Here is a 12,189-nt window from a genome sequence, read left to right as displayed (position 1 = left end):
ACTGTAGGTGGCTGCTGAAATGAAGGCTTTGTGGCTCGATGCGAGAATGCGCTCTTGTTTGGAATGAATGGAAGGACGCGTGATGCAGACCCCTGATCATTTCGCTTTAGGATTTCAGAATTGGACTGCACAGGGAGAGAGATGGAATGGCGTGTGCATATGTTTAGGGACGTGTGTGTGTGTGGGTAAGGCCCGCTTTGTGCCTTGTGTGTGAAGATGGAAAACGGAGGCGATAACAGCTGCAGCAACAAGAGGTACTGATGTCTAATCTCAAAAAGAGTTATAATGAATCTATTGTCTCTGGACATCGGCCGCTGCCTCTTGCAAGGAAACACAAGACGCATTTTTAACGTTTCTAAACACACGATTCTGCATCAAACCGAGTGCCCACATAGAGATGGGTGTTGATTTGTTTATGTGTCCTGTTACCTACGCTGCGAGGGGGGGGATGCTGAAAACCCTTTGAGCGCTATGGGCGTTGCGCGCCTGACCTAAGAGCTGTCCAGAAGGTCACATGTGCACCACACTGACCTGCAGGGGTCTCATGGCGCTGAAAAAACAATCCTCCCCTTGCGAGCGGGGGGATGAGCTCTCCCAAGGAAGGGCTACAATAAAATAAACCAACACACCAGAGGCCCGCAGGACCCTGCCCTGCTCACCTCCCATCCTAATACTTTACACTGCCTCTGTGGGTGCTTTCTCCCACCGGAGTCTAAACATCCAGTCATAGGCTCAAGGTGGCATGACGTAACATTGAGGGTCCCAAACAGTGGTGAGGGACCCACATTTCACCATCAGACATTCATTTCACAGGTTACCTGGAGAGGATGTGGCAAAACCACTAGGCGGCTGATTTCAAAGCTGGGTAATTGGGTTTGAGTCTCGGCAGGGATGCGCAACACAGTGTGATTCTGGGCAAATCACTTAATCTCCCCTTGCCTAAAAATGAATGTGTCCATCTGTAATGCAACTGGTGCTTATGTAAAGCGCTCTGATGCCTTCGGGTGGAGTTCACGTTATATAAAACTGCAAAAAAATACTTGGTAGGGGGCCTCGTGCTGCTTTTGGGGAGCATTGAATCAGATGACGTAGTATAATAACAAAGAGCACGGCGCAAGAGGCTTTTCTCATCACCATAAATTCATAAACAGCCTCTGAAGACGTATAACCAGTAAGCGCTTTATACAGCGCTATATATGAAGCTGTGTGTGTTCCGCGGTGCCCAATGTGCCTACATGAGACAGTGGAGACCTGTGGGAGGGATTTATGAGGCCAGGATTGAGACCCTCGCCCAGGAACATATATGTAGGAAAACGAGGCCGCACAAGGACGTCACAGGAGAACGTCCTCGAGGGAGTAGAGCAGGAACATGAAACTGAAGGACAACACACCACACTCTCCAACATGCAGCAGTCACGAGTGACGACCCCTCAACAAGGAGAGAGGAGTGAGGCAAAGACAGAGGCTGGCAGAGTGAGGCTGCATCAAGGCAGAGGCCTCATCCTGGGCCGAGGTCTAGAAGACATAAAAAGAAGCACTTCGACAATCTGTTCAAGGTCACCTACCAAGGGTCAAATGTCAAATGTCAGCTGCACATGCGATAGTTCAGGTGCACCCCCTGCAAGGAAGGCTAAGGGACCCCTAAGGGACGAGGCTCGGGTAGGATTGAGCACCCGAGCATTTTTAATGTGTGAATGAATTAATGGATGAATGAGTGCAATGTTATTTTGCACGAGTGCATGCATGGGAACAACGCGAATGGCCAGAATGCGAGAAGCCGCTGTTTGCGGCATTTGTTTTTGGCACTGATTTTTAGCACACAAGACAGCACTAAGTGCCGGGTTTGCAGAATTCCTCCTAATTTTGCAGTTTCCCCAAAAGTTCCCGATAATATGAAGATACAGATTCTGCAATTTTTCATAAAGTTAACCCAGTCTTTCCTCAGCCGACAAAATTAACACTACTGAGTTGGGTTATATTACTAATTATCTGCAGCGAGGGGCTGTTGCAAAAAGCGCTGCACAGAAAAAAAAACTGTTGAAAGAAGAGGGGTTTTCTTTATAATGTCGCTCTACATCACCGAATGTTTATTTTTTCTTTGGTTAGAGACTCCCAACGCGTCCCCTCCTAGAAGTGTCAATTGGTAGGCACTTTAATAGGGCAATAAATGTTTTTTACTTTTGATTGGGGGGATTGCTGGCAGTAGGCAAAAATAATATTGCGAGTGTCTTTCAAAGAATGATGAGCAATTTGTTTCAAGACTTGGTGGGAGTGGTTTATGTTCAAGATGATATTTTAGTCTCTGGAAAGACCGTCGAAGAGCACAATGCCACACTAAGACAAGTTCTCTGGAAACTTGAAAACATTGGGTTGACAGTCAATAGAGACAAATGCAAGTTTCTAACTGAACAGGTTGAATATTTGGGGTATAATATATTCAGTGGAGGTCTGACTTCTAAACGCAACTTTTAGAGGCTATAAAAGATGCATCTCATCCCAAAGACAAGGACCAACTTAGATCCTTTTTAGGTCTAGTTGAGTACTATTCTAAATTTTTTAGGGCATTTGCTGATGTTTCGGAGCCTTTGAGAAGTCTATTGCATAAAGGGGCAAAGTTTGTGTGGAGCAAGGAACAAGAGGAAGCCTTTGTGAACATCAAGAATAAGATTTGTAATGCTGCTATCTTGGCTCCTTTTGTTCCTGAATGCAAATCTATTACCTCTGTAGATGCTAGTCTCACTGGAATTGGTGTTGTGTTTTTGCAGTTTCAACAGGGTGTGGTTAGGACAATTGCATTTGCTTCTAGAACTCTAACACAGGCGGAGAGGAATTATTCTGTAATTGAGAGAGAGGCGTTAGCTGCAGCATGGGGTGTTGAGCATTTCAGAGTGTATCTTTGGGGCTCCAGATTTACGTTGAAAATGGACCATAAACCACTCTTGAAAATATTGTCTGCGGGAGGCGCTGGTAAGGGGTCTGCTCGTTTAGCTAGATTTGCTGCTAGATTGCAGGAATATTCGTATGATCTTGAGTTTATTCAGGGCTGGAGCAATTCGCAAGCTGATTGTTTATCCCGGATGTCATTGAATTGGGAAATAGTTGATAAAGATATTGTAAAGAAATTGGAGTCTGAAGAAGCTGTGGCTACAATATGTGAAGTCTCTGATTGTAGTTTGGGTGCGTTTTCAAAAGCACAGTGGGTACATGAAATGCAATTGGACTCATTGTTGAAAGAACTCATGTCATTGATCAAGAAGAGGGCGCCGCGAGAAAACATGGTACTCATTGCAATTAGGCCTTATTGGAAACTCTTGGACGAATTGTCAGTGTGTGGTCCTGATGTCATTATGAGAGGTGACAGGTTTGTTCCTCCATGTGGGTTTCGTTTGCATATTTTTAAGCTTGATCACGAAGGTCATCTAGGACAAGGGTTGACCATTAAAATAATTAAACAGGAATTTTGGTGGCCAGGCATGGATAATCAAATTCGTGAATGGGTTGAAAATTGTGTTCTATGCAAAGAAAGCGAAAAGAGACTTAAAGTGGGAAATCAGAAGAGCATAGGACATATCGCTGATCCTGATAAGGCTTGGCACACTATCTGCTTAGATTTTATTGGTCCACTGTCAGAATTTTCCTTGGATATGCGCTTTGCGGTTGTCATTGTCGATGTTCATTCGAGGTGGTTAGTTGTCAAATTTGTTAAGGACATTACCACTAAATCTACCATTGATGTGTTGGAAAAATTGTTTCTGGATGAAGGTGTTCCACACGTTTTATTGACAGATAATGGCACACAGTTAACTTCAGGTGAAATGCGCTGTTTCTTCGAAAAATTTGGTACTAAGCACTCTTGTACATCTCTCTATAACCCAATTGGGAATGATATGGTGGAGAGAGCTAATAGACTCGTGAAGGGCACTTTGCAGTTGGCGTTGGCAAATGGTCAGTCTCCGAGACGTTTAATTGAGGAAATGCTTTGGGCTTATCGTTCCATAGAGCATAGTGTTACTCATGTGTCTCCCTTTGAGAGTATGAGAGGGCGACTACATGGCTCTAGATCAGTTCCAGCATGGCTTAAGGATTGGGTGTCAACTGATGGAGGGTCTCCAGAAGATTTTTCTGATTCTAAGTATAGGGTCGGTGATTGGGTAAAGTTGAAATGTGGACGAATAAAAGGTGGTCTTAGCAAATTTTCAGGTCCCTTTCGGATCATCAGTGTTGCCAAGCATTTTGTTGTTTTTGAAGGGGGACAGAAATGGAATTTGCGTAGAGTTGCACTTTACCAAAGGAGGGTATCTGTGGTCAAGCCATCTGGTGATAATGATGAGTGTTCTGGGGCGATGTTTATGCCAGATTGTCATCTTGATTCCGAAACAGAGAAGATGGGTCAGGTTGTTGTGGAATGTGGTGTCCCACAGGAGCTGAGTGGTGAACATATTTGGGATGATGCTGGAAGTGCAGGAGCTTTTGACTGTCTTGGCCCTAGAGTCCACAAACCTCCTTCATATTTGAAGGATTATGTTACGGTTTGATTTTTTAGTCTTTGAGGTTACCGTATGTACCCAATGCAATCCGGGTACTTTGTTTTCCAGTTACTTTGTTTTCCTTTGGCCTTTCCGTTTTTTTTCTTTTCATTCCACTGTTCTCTTTCTCTTTTATTTTATTTTAAAGAAGAAGGATGTGTTATGATGTTAAATTCATTAAACTGTGTTTTACTTACCTGTGGTGTCTTCAACATTCTTTCTTACCTAACATTGGAATTTTCTCAGTTCTGTTTTCTTTAGAATTTAAGGTGGATGACACTCGATCGGTGTCAGTTGATGCTGGACCGTCGAGGGTGTCGGATGCCAGGTTCCTCTTCCTCAATAAATCTTCTTGACTTCCATCTTTGGTGTCCTGTTTCATGACAACGCTTCACAACACCTCTCTAGCCTGGATGACAGGGGGAGAGAGTGATGGTAGTAAAAGGGAGGGGGCGGCATTTTTCAATTCTCGCCTAGGGTGGCAAAACACCTAGAAACGGCCCCGTTTGTATACCCTCATTAGGTGGCTTACTCTCTGGATAGACCACAATGCAATCTAAATAGATTGGTATTAAAATATTGCGTTTCCATAGATAGATGGTATTCTATCCCGTCGCTAAGGTGTTTGAGCACTTATTTTTCTAAATTGGGGAGGAGGAAGCTGTTTAATAATCCGGACAAGATTGTGAAGGCCGATTTGATGTGGGTTTGTATTAATTATTGGAGTTGGAGGCAATCAGCAATCAGAATCAGCAGCCCCCATTAACACACTCCTCCATGCCACCCCCCTACCCTAAGCGCCTTGAGACTCTTATGGGTAAGTAGTCACACTTTACAAGTCAGTTGATTGATTGATCCTTAAGAGAAGAAGCTTATCAAACCTTTAATAAGGGTCCATGATACTTTACAGATTAACTTTTCTATGGAACTGTATCTTTGGCTAGTTTAAATGCTTATCAGCGTTTTTTATTCACTTGTTTTACATTTAATATGGTTCACCGCCTACTGTGGATAGTTAACCTTGCTCTGCCTAATAGCTAACCTTGCCTTTGGGGATCCTTGCCCTTGGAGATGCCATGGCATTTCCCCTTATAACTTAATGCACTTTGTCATGTTGTGTAGTTTGCAAAAAAAAGCTTTGGCTTGAATACATTGTTTCTCTTTTAAGAAGGTTGAATTTTAATCAGGTTCGTCCAATTACTGCCAGCTGTTCCTACCTGCTTTTCTGTTGCTGATTTTTTAGCAGCTGTGGTCAAATTAAGGAAATAATTGATTGTACCACAAACAAATTTATCTTTTTAATCGAATTAGAGCACTAAATCCTAACTTGAAATTTGTTTTAAAAAAGTTGATGTGTGGGTATGACGTTTTTAACTGAATAAAGAAATATGAATGAAATACATGAATTGATAGTCTAATATCTGTTATCCAAAAAGTTATTTTCAAGCATTTATGGAATTATTTTGGTTTGAAACCATTTTTACGAGTACTAACTTGATTTTGGGTAAGCTATAGGAAGAGGGTACACTTGCACAACATACATTTACACTCTGCGGTGACAATGTGGAAGAGGTGTGGTGCCGCGGCCAGGGCGTCTGACTCCGGAATCTGGGGATCACGGTTCGACCCCCTGCGCCGGCGGCAGATTAGCCCAGCACCATGTGACTCTGGGCAATAGCTTGCTTAATCTTTCCAACGGCCCCCAGCGCCTAGAGACCCTTACGGGTGATTGTTCGCGCTTTACAAATGTGGATTATTATTATTATTATTATTAATGTTGCATTGTATCATTCAAATACTATTGTTAGTTTACATTAGTCATGCTTTTATTTGACATTTTCCCAGTCGAAGCAACAAGGCTTACTTCAGCATTTGTGAGTTTCTAAAGTGTTGTACGTAAAGGAAGTCCAGGTAGCCACAGGGAAGATTGTAGAATAAGATTTATTAGAACTTAATTACAAATTATTAGGATGGTAAGTTTCAGATAAGTAGTTGAGCCCCACCAGGAGCAGCCTCCTTGCTGCTCAACCCACACACTCCAACTGACACTCTCTCACCCACCCTGGGCACTCCAGCATTCCATTACCTTACCAAGCACTCCAGCATTCCACAGCATCACATCCATACTGGCTGAGCAGCAGGGAACAAGTAACAAAAGGAAAGGATGCTTAGTAACAATTCAAGTCACCACATAAAGTCTACCCACTGTGCCCTTGAGATTAATACATTTCAGGACAGGCATCCACCCTGGATTGTGTGACTTGCCATTTCTGTATTGGGCCTATGCTCACATACAGTTTTCAGAAAATCCTGCAATATTTTCCTGATGCATCCTGTGGGATGTTGAATCCTCTGGGGATTGTTGCATGCGCCTTGTGTGGCTCTTGAGAAGATAACTAAAGGTTACTTTTGGATGAGGACATCTTCACACTTGCTGTTTGTGTAGCTTCTTTTATAATAAAACTCCTGCAATGTTAAGTGTATGTTCTTCATTTACATGTCTCGTTCAACTGACAAGATGCCTATGTCCATACATTTATTTATTTTACATTTGTATAGAGTTCCAGTGTCCCAAGACGGTGTCAGCATGCTGTACATTGCAACAAACGTAGGTTTAGCTATAGGAAGATGTAGCTTACAGATAGCTGAGGAAAGCTGGTAGAGTGCTAAGGAGGTCATTCTAAGTAGATTTTAAACAAGTGAGTTTTTAGTCCTTTCCAAAATTAGAGAAGATCCTTACAACATATTAGGTCAACAGGAAGCAAGTTCCAAATGAAGGAGGCTGCCCCAGAAGAAGATTGCATAGTGGATTTACAAGATTTGTTTTCCGGTCTTAGCTTGCGCATGCTCCTAATGCTCTTTCTTCTTCTTGGGGCGAAAAACATTGTAGAGTTCTGTAAGACAGTTCATATTTAATTTGGATTCAAGTGGCCCTCTGATAAGAATCATTCTATTTTTTCTGAGTTTAGTTTAAGGAGGTTGCCTGGCATCAGTTATGAAGGGTGGTTAAAGAGTGCTTAAGGTCTGACACAGTGCAACTGTGGTCAGACAATTATGTGAGCATCACCATAAGAGTAGCTGTCACTCTTCCCACATGTTGGGAGCCAGGAGTACATATTTTGATTGGGCAGAAGTTGTGTGCTTTTCAAAAAAGTATTTGTCCTCTACATAGGTATGATCATTTTGTTTATTTATCCAACTGCCTGAACTTTCAGAGGCACACACATGAAACTGTACTGCTATTAAAATGTTTTAGATAACTAGATACTTGACAGTGTTTTTCTCTGGAAGCAGCACTGATGGTAGGAGGGCTGTCATTAACCATGCATGAATATTTAGGTCTGGTTTGACAGTGCAGCTGTCATCTGACCTTTTTTGATAAATAAAAAAGACCTTTCAGAGTCAATACTGTGAGAGGGACAAAATCTTTACCCACATGCTGGTCTCCCTGAGTACATCATTTGATTGGGCCGAATGTCTGTGCTTCCACTAAAAAGACCCAAAAATCTAGGGGTTTGCCCTGATAATCCCATCACAACCGGGCTCAAGGTATAGCATACAAACAATTGGTAAGATGTGGGAACAAATAGAAGCGCAACCCTGACCGTGAAAATGTCAATTAATCACTGGTTCTGTATAAAACTATACACAACATTATTTATTTGACTTCAATAACAAGCAAAACCCAAATCTCTTAGTTTACAGATGTGTATCATCAAACAAACAAATGGGACATTAGCAACATAAAGCACCTTATTATTTCACACTTCATACACAGATGTATAATTGGAACACAACCCATGTAGATCAGTTTTATCTATTTTCCAGACAGTTTAACAAGGGGTATGGCAGCAATTCCTTTTAATCAGTAGCAGTCCATACAGCAGGTAGTACCATCATGATACACACATGAGGGAACAGTCAGTCCTCAACAGCAAAGTCGTGTGTACCAAAGTCTTGAAGTTATTTAGTAAATATTTTACTTACTAGGACTCCTCCAAATCCATAAAGTTGATGTGTTTGGGCCCTTCCATTTAGGCCTCTTCAGGACAAAGGAAGATTAGAAAAACATGTATAATAATACAATATACATTTAACATCCACACAGGGTGCCAAAATGAAACCGGGCACCCTGGTGCTGCGTTTACTAATTTTACTCAATGCGATAACTTACCCACCACCAACAATTTAAGCCATACGTCGTCTACCGACCTTTCAATTCACTGTGATGATAACAGAAATTAGTGATACCTGAAATGGGTGTGAGTGGAGAATGGCATGTCTCCCATCCTAAAGTCATGGTTGTGTCCTCGGAACCACAGTGTCTGAGGGCATTGCGGTGTGTTTAAGCATGCATGCAAAGAGGCAACCAGTGGCCAGTCAGATCACCACAGTGGGAAGAAGAACAATACTTACATGGAACACAGAATAAACATGAGCTCCAATAACTCATTGTGTAGACTATCGGACCTCTTGAGGCCACTTAATTGCCATTAAGAAAAGGTTTATGGGGAGAGTGCATAACTACAACGCTGTCACCCACCGAAATCAAGCACCAGACAAAATCAGGTGACCCATCGTTTGCCTCATGAGCTGAACACAAATCGTTCACTGGCAGACACCGCGGCGACCCACCTGGAGAATCACTGTGATCTGGGGGTGAGAAAGGTAGAGGATGTATAAAGGACACACAGACCAAAGCTCCATCTGGTGCTCACACGTCTCACAGAGCACACAAGTGTATATACATCACGAGCAATCCGAAATACTCCTTTCGGTCTTACCGTGCGTGGGGGAATCCTGATACCTCCTCGTTTGTGGCCGTCAGCCTGGCTTGGTCCGCTGGAGACCAGAGAGAAACCACACACCAGCGAGGAGTGTAGGGCAGAAGTGCTTATAAAATCACAAAATCAGTGGTGCAACCGTGTCAGCCATCTTAAAACAGCAGCACCAGCCACCCAGAGTGCCACACTCCTAGTCCTGTCAAGAGATCTGCATACGAGTAAAAGTGAGAACCCTCAGGGAACAATTGTAAATATAAATCTGGTGAAAAGTGTCAATTGCAAAAGTAAAATGGACTTCCACAGCAAGTCCTCCAAGACACATATCTGTGATTGCAAGGAGAGGTAAACAAGCAAATGGAAAATCAGGTCACAGTGAACGTGAGAATCCGAATTACTTCTGTACAATTGAAAGCATATAGACAAGGACTTGAAATTACAACTTCTCAAATTAATATGCACAGATTAAGAAGCACTGATCAAAGATCCCCAAATAAATACACATTGTAACACCTAAGCTCATGTACCTATACATCAGTAATGAGTAGGTGACATCTTAAAACATCAGAATGACAGAACGTATCATCTTGCAGAACTCTGTCAGACAGGATCTTAACCCCTTCTCTGCTAGGCCTTTCCCCCCCCCTGTGCTAAGCCTTTTTTGGGCTATTTGGGGTAGTGCGTGCTTAGGCCCCTGTAACTTTTTGACCACATAAGGTGTCCACGCCAAATTTGCGTCCTTTTCTTCCAACATCATGGGGATTCCCTTGGAGGGGTCCCAGAAATTACCCAAAATACAGCAAAAAAAGTTTGGGGGGGGAATGGGAAAAACGGGATGCAAATGAAAGCGTCTGGGTTTTTCTCGGCAAATGGTATCAAAAAAGGGTTTGTGGGGCTGTAATCACCATTTTCCCAGCTTTTAGGGAATGACAGACTTTTGCCAGAAAACCAACATTTTTTACACAGTTTTGGCATTTTTCTGGGACATAGCCTATTTTTGCTATTTTTTGTGCTTTCAACCTCCTTCCAGTTAATGGTAGAAATGGGTGTGAAAGCAATAATGGATCCTGGAAATCTATGCATTTTAGAAAAGTAGATAAAATTCTGAATTCAGCAAGGGGTCATTTTTGTAGATCCATCAAGGTTTCTTTATAGAAACTAACAGTTAAGGTGCCGATTCCGATCCTGTAAAACCCGGGTACGATTCGTCGTACGGAGCGTATTCTCCATACGACTCGTACCCGGGAAATCCACCGTACAATCCAACAAGTACGATTCGTACAGAAATACCATTTCCGTACGAATCGTACAAAACACCGTACGGCTGCGCGTACGCGACGTCCGTATGGAGTCAGGCAGTGTTTTACGGACCAGCAAGTACGATTCGTCCCTACGTCACTCCGCACAGCTATTTTTTTACGGCAGCCAAAAAAAGCCGGAAAACTGAGTCCGACGTGAAAACGGAGCCCCGGTACGCGATGGACAGCCATGGACCCCATCCTATGTGTCATCCCGGCCCTCTTAGCATACGACCTGGTGCACTGAACCCGACGCACACGCCGCAGAAGGTGAGCACAACACCCAGGGGCCAAGGGGGGGTGAGGGGCAGGAAACATACCCCCTACCGAAATTAAAACCTACAATATTGAGGACATACATTACCTGGGGGCGTGTCCACCGCGTCATGCAACAACGGAAGTGGACATGTACGCCTACGGCAACACTACAATAGTGATACGTACCGTACTCACACATACATAGCGTGGGGACGGTCCGTAGCACTATATCAGTGGTGCCCTGGGGGTACGCGTGGTACGGACCGTACACATGCCCAGCAGCGGACAGACATGTGAGGGGTGGCTGCAGAGGACTCCCAGCAGCGGACAGACATGTGAGGGGTGGCTGCAGAGGACTCCCAGCAGTGGACAGACATGTGAGGGGTGGCTGCATATCACTCCCAGCAGTGGACAGACATGTGAGGGGTGGGTGCAGAGGACTCCCAGCAGTGGCCTGCAATATGAGGGGTGGGTGCATATCACTCCCAGCAGTGGACAGACATGTGAGAGGTGGGTGCAGAGGACTCCCAGAACTGGACAGACATGTGAGGGGTGGGTGCAGAGGACTCCAAGCAGTGGACAGACATGTGAGGGGTGGGTGCAGAGGACTCTCAGCAGTGGCCTGCAAAATGAGGGGTGGGGGCATATCACTCCCAGCAGTGGACAGACATGTGAGGGGTAGCTGCAGAGGACTCCCAGCAGTGGACAGAGACATGGGAGTGGGTGCAGAGGACTCCCAGCAGTGGCCTGCAATATGAGGGGTGGGTGCATATCACTCCCAGCAGTGGACAGACATGTGAGAGGTGGCTGCAGAGGACTCCCAGCAGTGGACAGAGACATGGGGGTGGGTGAAGAGGACTCCCAGCAGTGGCCTGCAATATGAGGGGTGGGTGCATATCACTACCAGCAGTGGACAGACATGTGAGGGGTGGGTGAAGAGGACTCCCAGCAGTGGCCTGCAAAATGAGGGGTGGGTGCATATCACTCCCAGCAGTGAACAGACATGTGAGAGTTGGGTGCAGAGCACTCCCAGCAGTGGACAGACATGTGAGGGGTGGCTGCAGAGGACTCCCAGCAGTGGCCTGCAATATGAGGGGTGGGTGCATTAAACTCCCAGTAGTGGACAGATATGTGAGGGGTGGCTGCAGAGGTCTCCCAGCAGTGGACAGAGACATGGGGGTGGGTGCAGAGGACTCCCAGCAGTGGCCTGCAATATGAGGGGTGGGTGCATATCACTCCCAGCAGTGGACAGACATGTGAGGGGTGGCTGCAGAGGCCTCCCAGCAGTGGACAGAGACATGGGGGTGGGTGCAGAGGACTCCCAGC

Source organism: Triturus cristatus, chromosome 1_1 (assembly GCF_964204655.1).
Source record: "Triturus cristatus chromosome 1_1, aTriCri1.1, whole genome shotgun sequence".
NCBI lineage: Eukaryota > Metazoa > Chordata > Amphibia > Caudata > Salamandridae > Triturus > Triturus cristatus.
Note: the sequence above shows the minus strand (reverse complement) of the source record.